The sequence below is a fragment of the Bombus huntii genome, chromosome 7 (assembly GCF_024542735.1).
Source record: "Bombus huntii isolate Logan2020A chromosome 7, iyBomHunt1.1, whole genome shotgun sequence".
In the NCBI taxonomy this organism is placed as follows: domain Eukaryota; kingdom Metazoa; phylum Arthropoda; class Insecta; order Hymenoptera; family Apidae; genus Bombus; species Bombus huntii.
The window spans coordinates 12,646,904-12,669,930 of NC_066244.1; the positions used below are offsets into that span (position 1 = coordinate 12,646,904).

At 39.0% G+C, this 23,027-nt stretch overlaps 1 protein-coding gene and 1 pseudogene across 7 annotated transcripts in view; both read left to right on the plus strand.

Annotated features, from left to right (window-relative positions):
* Positions 1–310, plus strand: part of LOC126867366 (venom serine protease Bi-VSP-like) — a 45,333-nt pseudogene extending 45,023 nt beyond the window's left edge.
* Positions 1–23,027, plus strand: part of LOC126867333 (venom protease-like) — a 138,718-nt gene that overhangs the window by 89,336 nt on the left and 26,355 nt on the right. The gene's annotated exons all lie outside the window — the stretch shown is intronic.

Consider the following 23,027-nt stretch of genomic DNA (forward strand, 5'->3'; position numbering starts at 1 on the left):
CTTTGATTAAAAATTTAACGATCGTTTAAGGGTGACAGCGACGGACCACTGATGATACGACAGCAATTAACCTTCTATCTAATAGGTGCTGTGTCTTATGGTCATGCGTGTGCTGTAGCTGGATATCCTGGTGTTTACACTAGGATCACTTCGTACCTCGACAACTTCATTCTCCCAGCGTTGCAATAATACGATTATTACTGTTCCATAAATGTCATTTTTCGTGTACGAAAGGTAAAGTTGGATTTTCTTATTGTGGAGATAAGAGACAGCTCAAATTTATATTGTTTTTTACGTCAAGAATTATAGTCTTAAAATGCATGAAATGTAACATCGAAACTACACTAATTTTTTACGTACGTTATACTTGTACCACTTAGATACGTAAAGATTATAAACGACCATTAAATAAATTTCCATTAATCATATTTATACTAATTTTGATAATAATAAACCAACTCTCTGAAGGTTTCTATAAATTTTCTTTCTGATGTATCAAGAGCCTGATTAAATATTCCATTTAAAACGTATACTTCTTGTATGTAAATACAAAATTTTCCGGCTAATCTAAAACGCTTCATAAGATAGAGAGCTTCTAGAGGTTGGGACACAGAAAGTTCATAAAATACAAGATAAATCTCGAGTCTTCAAAAACTATTTTTTATTCGCTAAAAATGTCCTGTATGCACATGCAATCACGTGCAACATCGAAACTTCGCTTATTTTTTATCACTTTCCAATTCAATACACTGTTTCTGCATTTTTGACTATATGTGTAATATCAAAAAAAGGGGGGGTATACGCTTGGTCTATCATATATTTAAGTTTGAGTTTTCTCGGGATAGTATAAGTTGTAAATTTAAGATATAGACTAAGAATCGTAAGAGTGCTGGGGAAGAGAGAAAGAGAGAGAGAGAGAGAGAGAGAGAGAGTGTGTGTGTGTAAGTAAGAGGGTATGCCTTGGTGATGTCAAAGCCAAATGAGTAATGGAGTGTTGAGGCTCAGTATTTTTTGACCTGGGAAGATAGACGTTGTAAGCCGAGTGTTAGACGTAGGAAAATATTTTTTTTTTATTATTATTTATTAAAATTACAATGAATTCTCGCGTTGAGAATTTTCAGTAATTTTTCTTGCGTGGCGCAGTAACATGGCTAATTATTTATAATAAGTTAATACTTGTTATAGATAAGTATAATTTGTAGTCAGTTTTTGGGTATTGCTTGTTAAAATAAAACTAAACTTCACTTCAAATAGAACATCCTTTCTTGTCCTTACTCTAGACTATTTAGATACTACATATGTATAGCGGTCCTTAGGCTAGCTGGAAATATTCGGTACGAATGTATCGACATTTGGCAATCATCTTGTCCGCAGGTATAGGGTCTTTGTGTCGTGCGTCACGCGACGTAAACTGTTGGGAAGTTTACTGTCAAGTGCCGCCACAGTACCCCCTTACCAGTGATAACGTTTTATACATTTTTTGATAGATCTTACGTGCTACTTATTTAAAACCTGCCTGGAAATAATCAGGAAAGCGAATTCTCCTGCCCGAGCGCGTGGTATACCGACTTCTTGAGTCGTCTTCGCGTTGCTGTGCCCGCTCGGTGTTTTGCGTAGTTGTGGTTTTAACCGGTATAAACATGTCGTGGGTTCCTGCGCTAGTTTTTAATTGTTGTTGTTCGATGTCGTCAGATACAGTAAAAGCGGGTTTCAACCGATCTAGGGAGACTATTACATTTTTATTATTTATTTTGATGGTAAAAGTCTTTTTTCCACGCTGTATAACCTGGTAAGGTCCGTCGTACGGTGGTTGTAAAGGACCTCCGCTCGCGTCGTGGCGTACATTTGTATTTACATATGGTGCTGTTTCGAGCTCGCGGAACACGAAGGTTTTCTTCTCGCCGTGTCGCGTAATCGGGTGAGGCCTGATTTTCTCTATTTGCTCTTTTAAACGGTTCGCGAATTCCGTATTGGCCTGTTGCATCGTTGGTGCGAAGAACTCAGTCGGTAATCGTATGCCGGTACCGTAAACCATTTCGGCTGCCGTCGCGTTCAGGTCCTCCTTGAAAGCGGTTCTTATGCCTAATAAAACAATTGGTAGGATTTCTACCCAATTGCTCGTATTGTGACATTTTATTGCTGCCTTTAGTTGTCGGTGTAGGCGTTCTACGATCCCGTTGGACGCGGGGTGATAGGCTGTTGTGCGTAAATGCTTGATGCCAAGCAACCGGCACAGTTCATTGAGGAGGTTTGATTCGAACTGGCGTCCTTGATCGGTCGTTATTTTTAAAGGTACGCCGAACCGAGCTATCCATGTGGAGAGGAGGGCTGAAGCGACGGTTGTTGCCTCCATGTCGGCGATGGGAATGGCTTCGGGCGAACGCGAAAAGCGGTCAATACACGTTGGACAATATCGGTAGCCCTGTGAAAATGGCATCGCGATAATGTCTATGTGTACGTGTTCGAAACGGCCTGCTAATTCTCCGAATGTTCCGACGGGCGAGGATACGTGCCTGGTGACTTTGCATCGTTAACACGGGATACATTGTCGTGCCCAAGTCCGGCAATCTTTATTTATGGATGGCCAAATGAAACGCGACGTCACCAGTTTTTGCGTTGCGCGTATCCCTGGATGGGAAAGTCGGTGGAGCGAATTAAATACATCGCGTCGCAAGGATTTCGGCACGTACGGCCTTACAATGTTGTTTGATACGTCGCAATATATTTCCGCGTCGTGTTCAGGAAAGCGTATCTTCTTTAATCGTAACGCGGTTGTGTTGGAATTTACGATGTCGCGGAGTTCGTTGTCGTTTTCTTGCGCGACGGCGAGAGTTTGGTGATCCACCGACTTCCCTATCGCGTCGATGCGTGACAGAGCGTCGGCTGCGTTGTTGTCTAGGCCCTTTATGTTTCGAATGTCGGTGGTGAATTGTCCTATATAGTCTAAATGTCGGAATTGTCGCGGCGAACATTTTTCTAATTTTTGTTTGAACGCGAAGGTGAGAGGTTTATATATATATATATAGGTCGGTATATATTGTAAAGTTTCTGCCTTCTAAGGCGTGTCGAAAATGTTTGACTGCGGTGTATATTGCGAGTAGTTCGCGATCATACGCGCTATATTTTTACTGAGCGGGGGTCAAAGATTTCGTTGCGAATCCTAGCGGTTGTAATTCGTTATTCGCGCGTTGTTGTAATACTGCCCCTATTGCGTAGTCGGACGCGTCTACCGTGAGACTGATCAGGTAGGAGATCTGCGAGTTCTTGTCCGTTACGAATATGCGGCGAGATGTCAAACCGTCGTCGTTTGCCGCTTTTACGGACGGCTGGTCCCGTTTCTCGAATTCCGCGAGTAAGGGAGTGTGGACTTTCTCCCGCTTTTTCGGAACTGTGCGTGATAGTAACGCAGTCCGTCTTGCCGCGGCGGATCGCGAGAGCGCGAACGGCGGCGGAATTGTGTACGCGAGCGTGATTGCGCTCGTGCCCTGCGGTGTTCATTGTTTCTTTGTTCGGCTACTAGCGCTCGTATCTCGCTCACAAAGGCGTCGATTCGCGCTAACAGCTCGGTGACCGAGTTGACGACGGCTGCCATAGCGTCGCCTAATCCGCTGTTCTGGAAAGGTGGGTGGGTTATAGTAGGTAGTCGGCCTGCGCTGGCCGCGACGATCTGCCCTGATTCAGAGGTGGCTTCGTAAATGATATCGGCTATTTGTATGAGGGTTTCCGGGTCTTTGTTCTGTACAGAGGCTAGGCAGCTCCGTACGCGCGACGGAAGTCGACTTTTCCAGACGATGAGGATGACATCGTCTGTTAACGAATTGGCGGCTAGGCTTCTTAGAACACGGTAAAACTGAGAGGGCTTCCTGTCCCCCATTTGTTCGTTTTCGATTACATGTCGGAGTCTCTTGGCGCCCGACTCTCCCAATCTCTTCATCAGCTCCTTTTTGACGTACGTGTAACGCCCGGTCGCCGGTGAGGCGTCCAATACGTCTCGAATTAATCTCATGTGCGACCTGTCGAGATTCGCAACGACGGCCTGGTATTTTACTTGGTCACTCGTGATCCGGAAAGTTTTGAACTGCAATTCCAACATCTTGAACCACAAGTCAACATCGTCAGGCCAGAACGGTGGCACGTGGAAAGGAGCGTTTATCGAGCGTTTATCCTTGTCCCCGCCGGCCGTCGTACGTTTGGAATGGGCGTTAGTGGTCATTTCGAACTGATTTAGATTCACGGTGTTACGTTTCACGAGTACTATCACGGTCACCTCTTTTACTGATAACCACGTCGGGGTCACCACTTTGAGGGGATATGTCGTGATAGGATCGGAAGGAAAACTCAGATTTATTGAACGATAAATGTTTATTCACTATAATGTCAATGAGTACACTTGATACAGGATTCGCGATTGTATTCGGTTCGCGAATGCGCGGCTATAAGATAGAGCTTTGATAGCTACGATTCGAGATACGCTGCGAGTGCGGACAATGATTGCACGAGATGTCGAGAGCTTAGATAATTATTCGGCTCGAACCGTGTAAGTATAACGATCGTGATATGTCGACTCGCGGTAATAGACTGACTTCTTGTCGCGATGCTGCTGCGGAGGAAGACTCGTTGGGATGTGTCTAGGGATGCGAAGGCATCGGATTCGTTGAGAAAAACTTTGGTTCGGAAAGTGAGGGAAATGTACGTTAATGTTTATTGGCTAATTCGTGTTGGTCGTTGGAAAAGAATGCTAGGTGGGAGAAGGGGGGCTCGAACCGTGTAAGTATAACGATCGTGATATGTCGACTCGCGGTAGTAGACTGACTTTTTGTCGCGATGCTGCTGCGGAGGAAGACTCGTTGGGATGTGTCTAGGGATGCGAAGGCATCGGATTCGTTGAGAAAAGCTTTGGTTCGGAAAGTGAGGGAAATGTACGTTAATGTTTATTGGCTAATTCGTGTTGGTCGTTGGAAAAGAATGCTAGGTGGGAGAAGGGGGGCTCGAACCGTGTAAGTATAACGATCGTGATATGTCGACTCGCGGCAATAGACTGACTTTTTGTCGCGATGCTGCTGCGGAGGAAGACTCGTTGGGATGTGTCTAGGGATGCGAAGGCACCGGATTCGTTGAGAAAAGCTTTGCTTCGGAAAGTGAGGGAAATGTACGTTAATGTTTATTGGCTAATTCGTGTTGGTCGTTGGAAAAGGATGCTAGCTGTCCTTGGGAGGGTGTTGCCAGCGGGCAGCATCCTACGAGAGAGATAGCAGATTTCTCGTGCGTCCCCGTGGTAGGTGGTCGACTTCGAGACTGATAAACAAAGACTGTTTGTCTCTTTGGAGGACCTTAGCTAAAATAAATACTAAGATTTATAGCGGTCCTTAGGCTAGCTGGAAATATTCGGTACGAATGTATCGACATCTGGCAATTATCTTGTCCGCAGGTATAGGGTCTTTGTGTCGTGCGTCACGCGACGTAAACTGTTGGGAAGTTTACTGTCAAGTGCCGCCACAGTATCAAGAGAATAATTAAATATTCCACTTAGATCGTATACTTCTTGTATGTACATACAAAATTTTCCGGCTAATCTAAAACACTTCATAAGATAGAGAGCTTCTGGAAATTCGGACACAGAGAGTGCATAAAATACAAGATAAGTCTCGTGTCTTTCAAAATTATTTTTTATTCGCTAAAAACGTCCTGTGTACTCATGCAATCACATGCAACCTCGAAACTTCACTTATTTTTTATCACTTTCCAATTCAATACACTGTTTCTGCATTTTTGACTATATGTAAGAGAAATTTCCATTCAGCCAAAGGTATACTTACAGATTACAGATTCCTATACGACTCTCAGTAAAAATTTATCCGCACTCCAGATAGTTAAAACTTTTGTCGACCATATTCACCCATCTGCACTCTTCGTATGACGTCAATATCTGTTCAGTGCTGCTGCGTAGGTTTCATTGTGTTACGTCAATTCGTTTGTGACCGTTGCGCGAGTAATGGCGCTTTGCAATGGTGATTTGCAGGAAAACAGTGCAGGATGCTGTGATTCGTTTCTTGTGGTCGGAGGCTATGTTTGATGCCTATATTTATCAAAGATTTAATGCACATTATGGAGAAAGTGTTTTGTCACGAAGTGTGTTTGAATGGGCACAAAAGTTCAAAGAAGATCGCACAAGTGTTATGAAAAAACAGCTGGTCGCCCGTCCACATCCACGATGACAACATTGAACGTGCTCATGAACTTATGCTCTATGGAATAGACGAGTGATACTGGATAATGTGGCAAATCATTTGCAAATCAGCCACGGCTCTGCTTATGCAATAATGCACGACAGATTTGGGGTTTAAAAAGTTTGTGCGAGATGGATGCCGAAAAAGCTGATGAAAAGGTGAAGACGACGATGCATTCGTGGTTCGCAGCTCAGCCCAAAACATTTTTTAATGAGAAAATACGAAGGTCCTTCAGCAAATGGACAAAGTGTATACAGAAATTGAGTGATTAAATAAAGTGATACATCAAAAAATGATGTATGTCTTTTTTGACAATTGCTTAAAATAAATTCTACACCGACAGAGCGGGTAACTTTTTACTCACCCTCGTAAGACACTTACATTTCCAATCTATTATGATGAATAAAAGAGCTTATACTATTAAATCTAATTGTATTTTGTTGCATGAGAGTACACGTGTATGTGATGTACATTACCTTTATATCCCCTTGAACGCTTCAATATTGCGCATATATACTATATTTTGTACAGCTTCTATAAAATTTTGTATGTTTGTTTTGGCTGTTAATCTAGAGGCTGGAGTACAAAGAAGTGGCACAATGATGTGGGCTGATGACATTTATAATTATCAAGGAATCACCCCTACATTCGCTCAGGTATATATCGTTGACTATAATGTATTTAACATATATGATTGTTAGAATATTAATAATTAATTTTTAATTCTATCAGAATTTTAATGAAACTGTCCCTTGGGAAGGAAGAACTGATACCTTGATATCACGGTTTGTACATCCTATATATACAACAAATTTTAGAACATTATATAACGAAGAACCAGATCATCGTGGCCATGTGATGTGAATAAAAGGACTTGAATTTGATGATATTTTTATAATGTTAGATAACATAACTAAGTATCTTCACAGTAAGATAGGATGACATGGTTTACATGATCTTAATGTTGTTCACTTGAGTGATGATATTATAAGGAAAAGTGTAATATCACAGGTAGGATGATTCATAATTTAGAACTACTAACTCATGTATGTATTAAAAATTAAAGAAATATATTAAATTTTATAGGATATTTATGTTTAGTAACCAGTAATCTAGAGATTGGAAAGATTATCATTTCTCCTTTGTGGTAGTTTACATATAACATAATGCAACTAACATGTCACGATTAATGCAAAATAAATAAATTACTAATATAGACATTTTTTTAGTAATTTGTATAATCGTGAAACGAATTGGACTTTTTAAAGGCAAATATTAAAGGAAACATGGAATTGATGCCAATCTATCACAAATATTATTTATACTACTTATTTGCGCAGTTTGAAGCGAATCAAATTGATGAAGGTTTCTTTGTTACATGTTAATTTACATTTTAAAAGACATAACAGGCACGCTAATTAGTTTGCTTAAGATACTTTCGAGATACCAAGTTAGACGCGTTTCCATGAAATCATATCAATTTTACCATGATATTTTTCTATCAAGCATGCAATTATAACCGTATCGTCGATTAGTGCATACAATTATCCATGTACATTCGTCTTTCCGAGTACCGCGCTTCAATATTGCTAATTTCAAATTCATACATTAATCTTCGTAAATGCTTGAAAATGCTATATAACTGTATCAGCTTCTGTTAAAAACATTTTATAGTAAAATCTCTATAAATTTGTAATATTTTTTAGACAATTTGAATTCATTATATTATACATCATACATTCTAGTCATTTCTAATTAAGTTACTTTTGCGATGTTTAATTACATTTTATGTATATTCTTATAACTCTCTCTGTTACGGCGCGTACGATGGTCCGTGCGCCGTCTGAAACTTTATACTATATACTGATCTACTACATACTATATCCTATAAACTGAATCCTTTGACGTAATCTTAATAGCTTGAAGGAATCTCTAACCCTGTAAGTGTTTTCGGTTTATGGATGGTCCTTAGAACAATGCTTAGGTTTATTGCGCACTCTTACAAATAACGGAGAAAGCGGGTAGTTATTTTTCCAATAAACAATGTCACCCACGAGCCACGTTGGTAGGAGGCTTCCTCCTCCTATCTTCATTCATTAACGTTGGCTATAATCAATGGGCACCCTCACTTTCCTAACGAAAAGTGTGAACAACGAATCCGCGTTCTTCGTTCAGAAAGCACACCCACACTGAGATTTCCTCTCGTGGCGGCACACGAGAACGCAAATCTCACCACTCGAAACCAACTAGTGTCGGACGACGGCAGCGCAGTGGTTAGCGCCATAGAGTACAAACGTTCGGATCCCGGGTTCAAATCCCGGCGCCTCGTACTTTTCCAAAGTCCGAATTTTCTTCCACGACATCTAAATAAGAAGAAAATACAGCAGTACTTCACCCCCGGCAAGCGACATCTACAGCCAGCAGCCTACAATTATCACGGATATATGAAGGAAGACGGAGAAAAAGAAGAAAAAAAGTGTGTTTCGTCCAGAGCCTGCTAGTGGACTCATCAGTAAGGCTTACCTAGCAGGCTCATGCCTTAGACACAATGGAAGGAGGGGGAAACAAAGCTATGTACATGGCAGAGACATTGAAGACGGATTCCTCCCTCCCACGGCCGGACACTGTATCCAAGGCCGGTCGGATCTCCTACCCTCTCTTGCGGGTATAAACAAAATAACATCGAACCGGAGAATAGGGGTTGTATGAGTACAGCAACTAGAAGAGGAACAAGAACTGCCCGAGCTGGGTGAAGTCTCGGTTTATATACGTTTTGGTTTTAGGATGTTGAGTTAGTTAGGTGTAGGTTATGATGTAGAAAAGTGTCCGAAGGTCGGGGGTCCATATCCTATCTCTGATGTGGACTGAGGTGCGTCACAGCCTTGGTGTATGCTATGATGATAAGGTGGTGATGTGTCCAAAAGTGTCCAAAAGTGTCCGAAGGTCGGAGGTCGATGTATTATCACTGATTTAGGTTGAGATGTGATTGATGTCACACTCCCATGGGCAATTTTCCGGCGCTACAATCATCCTCTTCCCTTTCTGTCACTCCATCTTGCCTTACGCACTGCAAGAGGGAAGACGGACGAGTAGGGTAGTCAAATAAAGGAGATGGAGAAGAGAGAAATAGTGTTTTTCGTCCGAGATCTGCTAGTTCGGACTCTTCAGTAAGGCTATGACCTAGCAGACCTTTGCCTTAGACACTGGGATAGAAAAACTTGTGTTGGAAGTTATATTTATCGAAACAAACAGTATCAATGTGACCACTAGTGAGAAAGCATTAATATCGCCTAGCCCTATGTTGATATCGATGGCCCTCTGGTGACAAGTGTAAGTCGTGTATTCTACGAACGTGTAATTTAAACTAAACCATTGTGATGAGTTATAAATAGATTGTACATTTATAGTAAATGTAAAGTGTAGAAATACACAGATTGCATCGAATATAATGTGCAAAGATATTGGAAATAAGGTTTTTTTTATATTGTTAAGGATTAACGTAATAAATGAGTTATGATACTTAATTGTATTGAATGAAAGAAAGTTTTATTCAAGTTCAATTTCCATAATTGTATTTCTGTAATAGTGTTAAATAAAGCTACGAATTTATATAAACATGCACGGTCTAATCATAATAGAGAATCTGATATAAACAAAATTAGAAGAGTATGAAACAGAATATCGGCAGTTAGTGAATTCCTGTTTACATATCGTTAACGCCATATATGTTTCAAAGGAAAAAACAAAAGAAAGAAATGCACACTGTAATGTTTCTGGCCTGATGTTTTCTTCGTTTTTCCATATTTTTCACGTACGCAGCATCGTGATGAATCGAACTGTTGAATCTCGGTGACAAATAACAGGAATTACGTGCTGGATGCTAGAGGACCTCTATTTGCGCGTTCAATTGCTCGCGTTAGAATTTCATGGTTCGTACATCCTATACATCCAATAAATTTTGGAATATTATATATTGAGGAGCTACATTGAAGATTATTGTAACGTAAAATTGACACTTGGATTGTAAGAGAAAAGAAGGCTGAGTCGTAACCCAACTATTAATTTTCTTTTATCGAACTTTATTATAAATTTAGCACTTACAAGAACAGAATGACACTGAACCGGAGAGAAAGGGGCTGCACAAGAACAGAAACTAGAACAAGAACTGCCCGAGCTGGCTGAAGTCTCGGCTTATATGCCTTTTGGTTTGAGGATGCTGAGGGGCTTGGTGTAGGTTATGATGTGGAAAAGTGTTCGAACGTCGGAGCTCGATGTCTTATCTCTGTTGTAGGTTGAGATGCGATTGATGTCACATTATCATGGTCATGTGATTGGAATAAAAGGACCTGAATTTTGTGTAAGATAGAATATCGTGGTTTATACGATCTTAACATTGTTCCTTTGAGTGATTATGGAATGGTAACTATTAAGTTAGACAACGACACAGGCATTTCCTCTGACGTAAAAAATCTGATAATGGTAAATCATAACTTAGAATATTCTGATTAGTTGCGTCCTAAGATATTTGCTCGATTCCGGGAACGTGGCAACGAAGGGAATTCCATTCGTAGGAAAATACGGAGCATCCGTGGCTAGAATATGGCAAAGAAGAGATTGATTCCCGAAAAAAGAGTAACGATGTGTCAGTCTCTCTCTCGAGTGCGTATATATCATATACAGAGAGGTACGACATACTGTTAACGTATGATAGCGCGAGCGTGAAGTATCACTGTTGGAGCATTGCGAAATTTTCGTAAAAATGAGCATCGTTGAGTGGCATCTCTTAGTTAACCATCAAGCGTACAAGTAGAAGATTCTTAAGATTTACGTGATTGATTTCTGATAATTCGGTGCCTACAAATCAATGACTTTTACGATGAATTATAGTTGCACACGCACACGAAAAATTAATTCCGTGAAATGGAAGTGCAATCAATACGGTTTATCACGAAATAATAGCACAACGACGGTACATATTGGTATTGACGTCAGCTTCACAAAATTTCTCGAGTATCGCGGTCGACTATTTGAGTTAAGAATTCATTTTCAAGGTCCTACAAGCACGAGTATCTTATGGATATGAGATTTCCAGTGTACATTTTAATAATCGTATTTCATATTGCATGCTGCGGTCCGAGAAAAATCCGCAGTTACTATTCTGTTAATCCCTGCTGCTTTTAAAGACCATAAGTAGTCGTCCGTAAGGTTTAAAAGATTTCGAGTAGATTTGTATTACGTATTTTGTCTTCTAATTTTTAAAGAGAGGGTCGTGTTTAATTAATTGAAAATGACGAAACTGTAATGGGACATTATTATCAAATATTAAACGTGGTTCCATTGGGTACTTTTATGGTCTGCGAGATATATATGCATTATACGTTGCTATTAGCAACGCGTAGCGATGAACGATGGATCGTTATCTCGTCTCGGTTGTGTACATATCAGTAATGCACAGTACTCGTACTAAATATCTTACAAATTCCATACAGATTTTCAGATTAGTTTCGAATAATACCAACACGACCATGATAGTCACAGTACAGTATTAAATAGTGCCACTATGCATAATACACTCCTAAAATGTTTCTACAAATATATTTGTCCGAATATTTTTGTCAGCTACTATATCCTAACCACGATTTATTAAACAATATATAGATTTAAAAAAGAATATATAACGACATTACTTGTTTAGGCTAGATTGGTTTAACTTGTATAGTTTTAATAACTGTGTAAGATCAAACAAGAACTTATCGTTAGTTTGGCGAGATTTGATTACACGAAGCAACATAATTGCTTTGAAACTCAGGACAGAAAACAATGTCAACCGGTAGACGCGTTTGTCTGGTGAACGTGTAACGCGTGAATAATAGATAGCGACAATCACGCGAACGCTAGTTACAGCTGACTTGGCTTACATTGTAGCATTCAAACTAGAGTATACGAGCCGTAAGCGCTATTGAAAGTTGAAAGGCCGACTAGTGAGCTTCATCCTATCTCATTTTTTAATCAGGCGATGGATCGACGAATCGTATTGATTTCGAGGATTATTATAGTTCTGTGACAATTTTAAAGCGTGGTTTGTCTAATCTTGTCTCGTTAGCTACAGACTCTTTGGCGAGCAGCCTGAAACTTGATCCACTTTCGAGAAAATGAAAAATTCGTTTCTTCTCTTTGCTTCCCTGTTCCTTCTTTCCTCCCTTTTCCCTTTTTACATCGCTTTGTTTTACATCGCAATTTACATTTATTTGTAAAGTTTGAATCTCCTCGATATTGAAGATGTTGAAGCTGCAAGTATGTATTTCATTTTAATCCATTCGAGACCGAGATTTAATTGTAAGACGATACCTAGGTGTCGGTACGATCTGAATGTTTAGTTAGAATGATTCTGTGTTTTACTCTCTCCAGGGTATCCTTTTCATACTTTGATTTTAAATCGATGACAATCTTAAATAGTATGCTTCATATTTTTAAAATATAAAATTATATACTATGTTATTCTATAATGTATTATGTACAGTTATATATATATATATATATATATATATATATATATATATATATATATATATATAATAATTCTATATTGAAAAAAATATGAAATTAACATGATATATACATTACTACATAAGTTATATATAAAATATGTATATTATACCCTTGCCTACTGACTGATATGAATTTCTTTCGGTCTCGAATGCGTTAAAAGAGAGCGCAAAGAAGTCGAAATTACTTATTGTAATTAGTAAAACGACCTGAGAGGCAGACAGATACAAGAAAGAAGGAATATTATATTAGCGGCATTATCATGTTTTTGCTCTCTTTAAGTCTTTCATCGAGACAGACAATCTACAGGTATTAATCGACCAATTTCTCCAAGCTGATAACTTCGAATTGATGTTTATATATAAGAAGTGTTATGTGTTAATCTGTCTAAATGTTTAAAAGGTGTTATAAATTAAATGTTGTTAAACGATACGTAATTACCTTTTGATCGTAAATTTTACTATCAAAGGGTCTTTTATGTATGCGTAATCATTGTGAATTATAACAATTTATGTGATCGATATTAAAGGTGTTTAAAAGCATGTATTTTTTTCTATATTATTATTCTCCTATATTATTATCCTATATTATTATAGCATTCCTATATTATTATAATATCCAATTACATGTTGATACACAAGATATACAGATTATTATTTATAACGTTTTGGTTTTCTTAATTGAGTCATTCATTTAGTACAAATGATAAGAAATTAGTAATAATTCACAAAAAAAGGATATTGTAGTAGAAATATTATAAAAAAACATTTTCTGTTTTAGTGTAGAGTTACTCCTTCTTACAGACAGTGTCGTACAAATCTGTACGTCTCTGAGAAAATGTAGGTATCTGAGCCCTTACTTCCTCAACAACTTTTAGATCTGATAGAAAAAAGAAACATACGAAGTAATAAGTAATGCTTGCTAATAAATTCAACAAATACAGAGGAAGATGGCTAAATCGATTTTTTTTTTTATTTATTTGTTGAAATTTTTTTTTTTTTTTTTTTTTTTTTTTGATATCGGTGACTGCCATATTCTCTTGAGTTTCCAAATCGTAAAGAATCTTTCCCCAGGGATTGGTCAACCAATCAAACCAACCAATTACTTTAATTAATGCAAGCTGTACTCGAGATTCGCGCATCTTGTGTAAACACACCGGGTCAGACAAAAGTTTTCATTCATCCCAGTAGAACTTTCGTAGTCCTTGAGGACGAGTGTCGCTTCTCGTGCATCTAAAGTTTCGTTCAAATTAGCCGATTTATTTGAACTCGATCGACTGGAAACCTCTTTGTCACTGTGAATTTGTTACTTAATTGATACTCTTATACGCCTTTGTCCTTTAAGCTCTTACATCCATTTTTAATTAGTCAAGTCGTTTGACTTTTCACAAGTATTTTGAAACTATTTTACTAGCGCGAATCTACTTTTTTTACTTGAGATTATCTGCTATTTTTATTGAAATGTATATGTACGTATATACACTTTTGAATTTTAGCCTTCTATTATTCTTATATCCTTTAAACGTCATTTCAAGCTTCAAGCGACTTTAACTCAAATAGCTCGATTTCAAGTTCTAACGTATACTGTAAAGCACACTTGCGAAGTGAAACAGTAAACACGATATGAAAACTCTCTCCCCAGTAAGAAATCGAATATCCAATTTCAATCGTGCTTCATCGATGAAGCATCAATGCTACGTAGAAGCATCGTGGCAGCCGCAATACGGATCCGTTGAACAAAAATTTCCTGGCACGATCGTTTTCGTAACGCTATTAGCCGTTTCAGTATCAGGGATGTTTTAAAAATCCGTATCGGATTGTACCATGAAGCGCAATAGCGCTTCGTTTATTTATTTACGAGAAGTGCCGATCAACTCGATTGCACTGCTCTTTTTTTTTGCCGGAACATACCGTTCAACGCGTTCACGCTTCACTTCATCAGCTATATCAGAAACGTTACACTAAAGAGTCAAAAGGTTGCCAAATATTCGTGCTTTACCTTTTGTTTGTGTGACGTTCTGTAATTGGTTTTCCAATTCAAGAGGTAATTTATACATTAGTTTTTTCTTTATTTGGTTTACGATTATTTGAAAGAAAAGTAATTACGAGAGGAAACTCTGATATGACTAGCGACAAGCTACGTTCGGAACCGAGCGCGTTGTGAATTGACAATCGTAACTAAACATCGCGACACAGTTCACCACACTACGCGTACAACATGATCACGCTGAGTGGCGTTGAAACGGTTAACGTAACTGCGCGTACGACCGTCGAATGGCAAAGATATTCAAGCTGAGAATCGTTTTCAGATGCTATAGACGACAACTGTACTGACTTTCAAGGAGAAACCATTCGACATGGTCTTATGCTTGTGCCGGGACCTGCGGTTTGCAGTCTCTGCATCTGCTATCATTCGAAGCCGAAGTGGTGCCAGGTGATCTCATGCAAACCGCCCGTAGTGAGTATATGCTCATTACTTAAACACTTAACACAACCAGAGAGAAACTAAAGCACACCGTTAACGCTTGCACGCTGGTCGTTAAAGCACATGCTACGCGAATACGGTACACAGCGATTCATCTAACTTGCCTTGAATTACTTTTACAAAGAGAAACATGGACAGGAATAATTTTTTGTTACGAGTCGTTTAATTTATTCGTTCGTTAGGACGATTGGTCTGACAAATTCAAAGTCTTGTTCCGTATAAATATTTTTAAACAAGCACGTCATAAGCTTTGTATATTTTTTCTATCGCAACGAAACTGTTCAGAGAAATGTTGAAATTATTAATTACAAAAGAAGACATTTACGTTGTAAAAATGTTAGCGAAAACATTTGTGAAAAAGTTACTTTGTTATAAATTCTACAGAAAGAAATATTGAAAATCACGTCCCATTTATTCAGTTGCACGTATGAAAAGTATATTGCATTCGCGCAAAAAAATCCCTTAAGGATACATATTTTATAATAATTGGAGTGTCAAAGTTATTACGCGGATTGGCGTACACGTGCCTTTTAATGAAACTAGGTTATTCATTTGTTATTCGTTCCTAACTTTTAACTTTATGATTTTTGCGGAATAAAATTTTATATTCCGGTTCAGTTTATAAATGATTCATTTTGAATTTAGTAAAATTAGAGTTACAGCAGTGCAATTTAATAAAGAACAAATAATCATTTGTACTTTATTAAAATGTTCTTTTAGCGTCTCGTTTTAATATTTCTCTAATAATATTTTCTTAACCGTAAATGGACGTACATTTATAATGAGAATTCAGAAGCAAAAATATTTCATACAAAAATAAATATTCCCCATGTGTAAATAGCTACGTTATTACTTTTATGTGTATCTAACGTCTTTCCATGCAAGGTAACGTATATTTGCTTCTTCGCTTCTGAGTAGTGAAACCTGGCATTCATGCGGCTGAGAGGTAGTTACGCGCCGACAACGAAAAACATAAAATGAATAAAAAGCATGAGCCATCCTATAAAAAAAATAAAGCTGCTTTTATCTTTCATTACATATTCGTCAGAATATTGTTAATAAATATTTAAGTTCAGATTTCAGCTTAAATAAATGCATAGGATTGGACATTTATTTATATATGTATCTGTGAACGCTTTTTGACATAAAATTTTTATAACGACTAAAATGACATATTCCGATATTAAATTAATTTGATGAGAATAAAAACTGAATTTTTTAAACGAGATTTTGTATGAAGTTACATTTATTGGGAAAAATTCATTCTTTTATAATATGATAAAACGAGACTCATAGTCTGTATAAATCATTTCATGGAATATTATATGTATGTACATGTGTTCTACGCTTTTATTATAAAAATGCTAAATGAACATAACGATCAAATGCATCGACAAATGCATTGAACATATCGATTGTTATTTTGAAAAATTGATTATCTTTTATTTGTTTCGAACTACAAATTGATTGAGACATTCGTGTTTGCTAAATTGCGAATTTAACGCAATGAAGTCGTCTGAATCCCTTGCGAGCATGTAAATATAGCGTCGAATTAACAGGTCAATTACTTGAGGTTGGAACTGAAAGAAAGAGAAAAATGGAGGAGGTCTTGCCTTTGAATGCTGGACACTTCTAAAGCCCACAGTTCGCTGAAATTGCCAGAGAATTCAATTAAATGGCAAATTAAACCATTGAACTGAATCTGTTTCCAATCGTGAGCTTGGAGGTTCTACCCTTTGAATTTTTAAACCAGTCAACCTTCTTTTGTACGTATGGTAACGAATATAATTCATAAACTAATGAAGTGTGTAATTCAATTGAAAGCTCTTTTCACTGAATTCAGTTTAGACTAAGAAAAATGATATAATAACGAAATTATCAATTTACAATTTATAGAGCGTATACTTTATTCGAAAGTGAAGTTTATTACTGCAAATATTAGTTGGCTATTTATAGCCTGTTTGAAAAGGTGATTTAATTTCGATTGATTTTCGATAAGTTTTTGTTGGTTTACTCAGGTTAATTAATCTCCAATAAAATAGAAATACCAATCCGGTAGTAAAATTGCTTTCTTGCTTATAACTTTTTTACTAATTAGCGATGCACGATTCCAGACCAGTAAATATTTTTCCATCGGGAGAAGTCTTACAATTAAATCTCGGTCTCGAATGGATTAAAATGAAATACATATTTGCAGCTTCAACATCTTCAATATCGAGGAGATTCAAACTTTACAAATAAAAGCGGCCTGTTCCCCTTTCCACGACAGACTCTCATACCATATCCGCTCTTATCCAGGCTTTTATTTGAAACCAGCAATGCGTTAATTTACAATTTAAATTTACCCGGACCATCCACTAAATCGTCAGCCCTTTATAAATATATAATAAACCCAGAACATGTGCCTGTGCCCCTGGTATCGACACTTGTGATGTTCGTACCGGAACCTTTGTACAATTTCAATTTGTCACGCGTGAATATCGATTCTTCCAAGGGTCCCAGCTTTGTGCGGCTAAATCCTTTAGAACGATTAAAATGATACTAATGATATGGTATTTTTTACAAAGATTTAACATATCCATAAAATAGGAAGTTTCGTGCTCTCCTATTTTATATTAATTATAAATTAATAAGTTTTATATGTGTTATTTATAGATCTAATAAATTTTTTATTGGTTTACAGCAGGTGCTCCGGGTATAAACAGACGACAAACGAACAAATAGAAATTCAAACTATTGTCGTTGTTTAACTCGCATGGGACTATAAGCTCGAATTGGACTTAAACGTTACGATCGTCGAGAATAATTACTATATATACCCTGTACGACGGGCAGAGAATCTTAAGTTATTAACGGCAATTCCTTTGTGCATGATTCAGGTTTATTAACAACCTGTAATGGATAATCATCGATGAACTCTTTTTGAATAAAGTTCACATTTATAAAGTAAACACAATAAAATACGACAGGACAATTGTAATCGATAAATAACATTTTATTAGGATATTATAAGAAGCTAAGATATCGAGTTCTAATTGTGAATATCAAGCGCTCGTCGTTCGAGGAGATTACCAATATTTTCTTCCTTAACAATATTAATTACGAAGTTTCGATACCGTTTATGACATTAAGATCTCTTGATAAAGTTGTATCGTTAAAATCTTACTGTTCCTAGGGAAAATATATAGTTAATATATATAGTTAAATATATATAGTTAAAACCGGAATATATATAGTTAAAACTTCCAGAGGAGCATCTCGCAGACAAATTATTGATTATTAGTGTCGATTGACTGTAATCGACATTTGGTGCGTGAAGTTGTATGTTTCGCGAACATGCGTTGATGCAGGGATTCTGTTGCAAATCATAAACTACGATACGTACTTCTCGCTACGATTCGGTGAATCGACGCCGCGAAGTAGTCGCTCCCCAGTTTCGGTTAAGATAACAGAGGTGGTTAAATGAATATGACACAGTAGAGTAAGTTATATTTCACCGTTTATTCCAACAACTTATAACGAAGGCAGTTACGCTGGTGCGTATGTACGAGATGAGTGAGTGACTGATCTACGGGTGTGTATACCCGGTTAAAAAGATGTTGACCGTTCGAAGGATGTAAAATCAGTACTGTCTTGGGAGACGATGCTGTCTCGGAGGAAAGCTAAGGATGGGTGTGTCTAGCGCACGGGACCATCGGATTTGTTGGTGACGATTTTAGTTAGGAGAGTGAGGGAATAGGCTTCGTTGTTAATTGGTTAAACGAAGGGTCTTAACCGCCCTCGAGAGAAGGTGGTTAGTGGGAGGAAAGTTGCAGCGTACGTGAGAAAAACTAACTTTCCCTTGTCCAGCCGTGGTAGACAATAGTCTTTAGAAATTCTTCGGAAATAGACGTTTGTTTGGTTTGAAGGACCTTTACTAGGAAATCTATGAGATTTATGGAAGGTGTAGTATCGGAATATATTAATAATGGATTGAAAATACAGATATTAGTTAGACAGAGAAACGATGTTTGATTAACAGGAAAACTACATGCAACGCTCGTATTTACAACAAATAACTTGACAACTATTTGGTAACTCTCTCTCTCTCTCTCTCACTAGCAATTCTAACACTCGACAACACTCGCAACTCAATTCTAACGACTCTATGCTTCGACGTCTCGATCAACTCTGATTCTCGCAACACGCACACTTTTCGATTCGCCTTGGATAGCGAAACCGTCCTTCTTCTAACGTTGTCTACTGTTTCCTTCATACCTATGTAAGAACTACCAACTACTTAGTCACGTAGACACTCTTAAATGTAAACGAACCACAGAAACACGACGTACACGGTTTTTCTATTTTCAGCCGATCTCCAATCAAAGCTATTCTACGATATTACAAAGGTACTTTTTTTTTATTTATTTGTTGAAATTACAATCAATTCTCGCGTTGAGAATTTTCAGTAATTTTTCTGGCGTGGCGCAGTGACATGGCTGTTTATTTACAATAAGTTAATACTTATTATAGATAGGTATAATTTATAAGTATTATAAGTAAGTGCATATGCTTAATTTGGATAACTAAATGAATCTAACGTTTAGGTCTAGCGGGTAGTGCCTCTTCAGCCTGCGAATCTGGTCCGTCGTATCGAGTAGTCCAGTGATTAGGGGGTTTCGGTGTTTGTTGATTCTTTTGCTATATCTGTCGCTATATTTTGCTATTTCCTCTTTGACGGTGGGTATCTTGAGGTCGCGGTGTATTGTTTCATTGGTTACATACCAAGGTGCGTCAATTAGGGATCTTAGCGTTTTCGATTGAAAGCGTTGGAGTATTTCAATGTTGGAGTTACTTGCTGTTCCCCATAGTTGGATTCCGTAGGTCCAGACAGATTTTATTACGGTCTTGTAGACCCTTTTATCTTATCCCTTCCTTTTATCTGAGATGTGTGTCTTCCACGTTAGTCTCCTGTCCAGGGTCATGCCCCGGTATCGGACTGTGTCGCTGCTAGGAATTGTTGCATTGTTGATGGTGACCTGGGGGCAGGTTTGTTTTCGGAGCGTGAAGGTTACATGTGAGGATTTCTTTTCGTTGACTTTGAAGCCCCATTTGTGAAACCACTTTTCCATGGAGTCGAGACTTCGCTGGAGAGTGGATGAGGCTATTACCGGGTCTGCGTGGGTAGCTAATAGCGCTGTGTCGTCTGCAAATGTCGCTATTGTTATATCGTTTGATATAGGTAGGTCGGCAGTGTAGATGAAGTACAGTAGGGGGCCGAGGACACTACCTTGGGGTATGCCGGCTTCTATTGGGAATGTTGCGGAAGTGGCGTCTAGGCATTTAACCATGAATTGTCTGTTGGTTAGGTAAGATTTTAGGATGGAGTAGTAGGGGTGGGGTAGGATCTTTTTAAGTTTGTATAGTAGCCCTTCATGCCATACTTTATCGAATGCCTGTTGGATGTCTAGGAAAACCGCTGAGCAATATTTTTTCTTTTCGAGTGTTTGGCTGATCGTATGAGTTAAGCGGTGGATTTGCTCTACTGTAGAATGATGTTTTCGGAAGCCGAATTGGTGACCTGGGAGTGTTTTCAAGTTCTCTAGGATTGGAAGGAGTCGGTTCGTGAGCATCTTCTCGAATAGTTTGGACAGGGTAGGTAAAAGACTGATTGGACGATAGGAGCAGGTTTCGTATATCGGTTTACCGGGTTTAGGGATGAGGGTAATCAATGAGATTTTCCAAGCCTTAGGATAATGTTCCAGGCAAAGGATAGCATTAAAAATCGATGTGATGAGTGCTATCCCTTTTGTGGGAAGTTCCTTGATTGCTCTATTGCCTATTAGGTCGTGTCCTGCTGCTTTCTTGGGGTTTAGGCGACTGATTGTTTCTATAGTCTCTGCAGAGGAGAAGGGTTCGATAGGAGGGGACATTTGGAAGGGGGTGTGCAGGTATTCAGTAACGTCCGCGGCGGCTTGGGGGGAATGGGGTTTGAATACTTTTGACAAGTGTTTGGCAAACAGGTCGGCTTTTTCTATAGGGCTTCGCGCCCATCCACCTTGCGGACGGCGGATAGGTGGGATTATTTGTGGGGGGCGTGTGAGTTTCCTGGAGGCCTTCCATAGTGAGTAGTTGGCGTCGGCTGTGGGGGATTAGCTGGCGAGGTATTTATGGAAACAGTCGTTTTTATAGTTTCTTAAGGTTCTGGATAGCTTTCTAGTTGCGCTGTTAAGTTTGCGTTTGTTCTCCGGTGATCTATGAGTCTGCCATACTCTTCTTAGTCTACGTTTTTCTGCTATTTTTTTTAGTATGTATTGGGGATATTCTTGTTTGCTGCTAGATGGCTTTGTCGGTGTGGAGAGGCGGATTGCGTTTATTATGCTCGTGTTTAAGTATTCCGTGGCTGCTTCGATATCTTCCTTTGTTTTTAGTGGGGTGAAGGCTGAGGTTGAGTGTGTAAAGACTTCTCTGAAGAGCTGCCAGTTGGTGTGTTGGTTGTGAATGGAGCCATTAGGTGTATTCTCGATGATTGTTGAACTGATTGTTGCTATCACGGGAGAATGATCAGAGGAGAGATCAGCCGAGGAGTTGATCTGGACGTGTCTTGATGGGATATTTTTAGTTATGAAGAAGTCGAGAAGGTCGGGTATTTTGTTGGTGTCAGTGGGCCAGTATGTGGGTTCGTATGTGGTGAGGTAGTTGAGGTTGTTGTTTATTATGCTGTTTAAGAGGTTTTTGCCTCTTGCTGTAACCAGTCTGCTGCCCCATTGGATGTGCTTGGCGTTGTAGTCTCCTCCAACTATGAATCTATTGCCCAGGGTGTCCAGGAAGTTATCAAAGTCTTCTTTGGCGATGGAGTGTCTGGGAGGGCAGTATACTGCTGAGGTGGTGATTGAGCCATGACAGTCTTCTATTGCTACGTTTGTTGCTTGGAGGTAGTCTTTCTGGAATGATGGGAGCTCGTAGTGCTTGATACTTGCTTTGATTATTATTCCGGTGCCACCGTGGGCCTTTCCGCTGGGGTGTTGGGTATGGTAGAATTTGTAACCATTTATTTTCAGGTAGCTCTTGTCGGTGAAGTGGGTTTCCGATACGAGCATTACGTCGATTTGCTGGTGTTTTAAGAAGAGTTCTAGTTCAAGTTTGTGTTGCGCTAGACCGTTGGCGTTCCAGAGTGCTATACGCCTTGGTTTTATTTTGAGTCGGGGCGTGCTAATTTTTCCACGATGAGTGTTAGTAGCGATAGCAAGTGATTTATTTGCTCCGATTGTTTCTCTATTAGCTTTTCAAGCCTTGAGGAGTTGTCTGTGTTAGGTGGGTTGGGGACACTGTTTTGGGGAAGGTTCCTTTGGCTGTTCGGGTTATTTTGGATGCCTTGTACTGCTTGGGCATAGGAGGTTGAGGTGGAGATGATTTTGGTAGGACTGGGTGTTTGGTTGGTTGAGGGGGTTGGGGTAGTCGTGAATTTCGGCGGGCTGGGTGTTTGGTTGGATACCTCTTTTGCTCTGAGCTTAGGGTACCTGTTCGTGTATAGTGTTTTATATGCTGGGCAGCCTTTGTAGTTGGCAGGGTGGTCCCCTTGGCAGTGGATGCATTTCGCTGGGGTTTCCGGTGATTTGGCGCACTGGTCAGTGGAGTGAGTGCCTGCGCATTTAACGCAGCGAGCCGAACATGTACTGCGGAGACGCATCGACATCTGGCAATCATCTTACTCGAAGAATAGGGTCTGCGTGTGGCGAGCCACGGGACAGAAACCGTTGGAATGTTTACTGTCGCGTGTCGCCACGAATA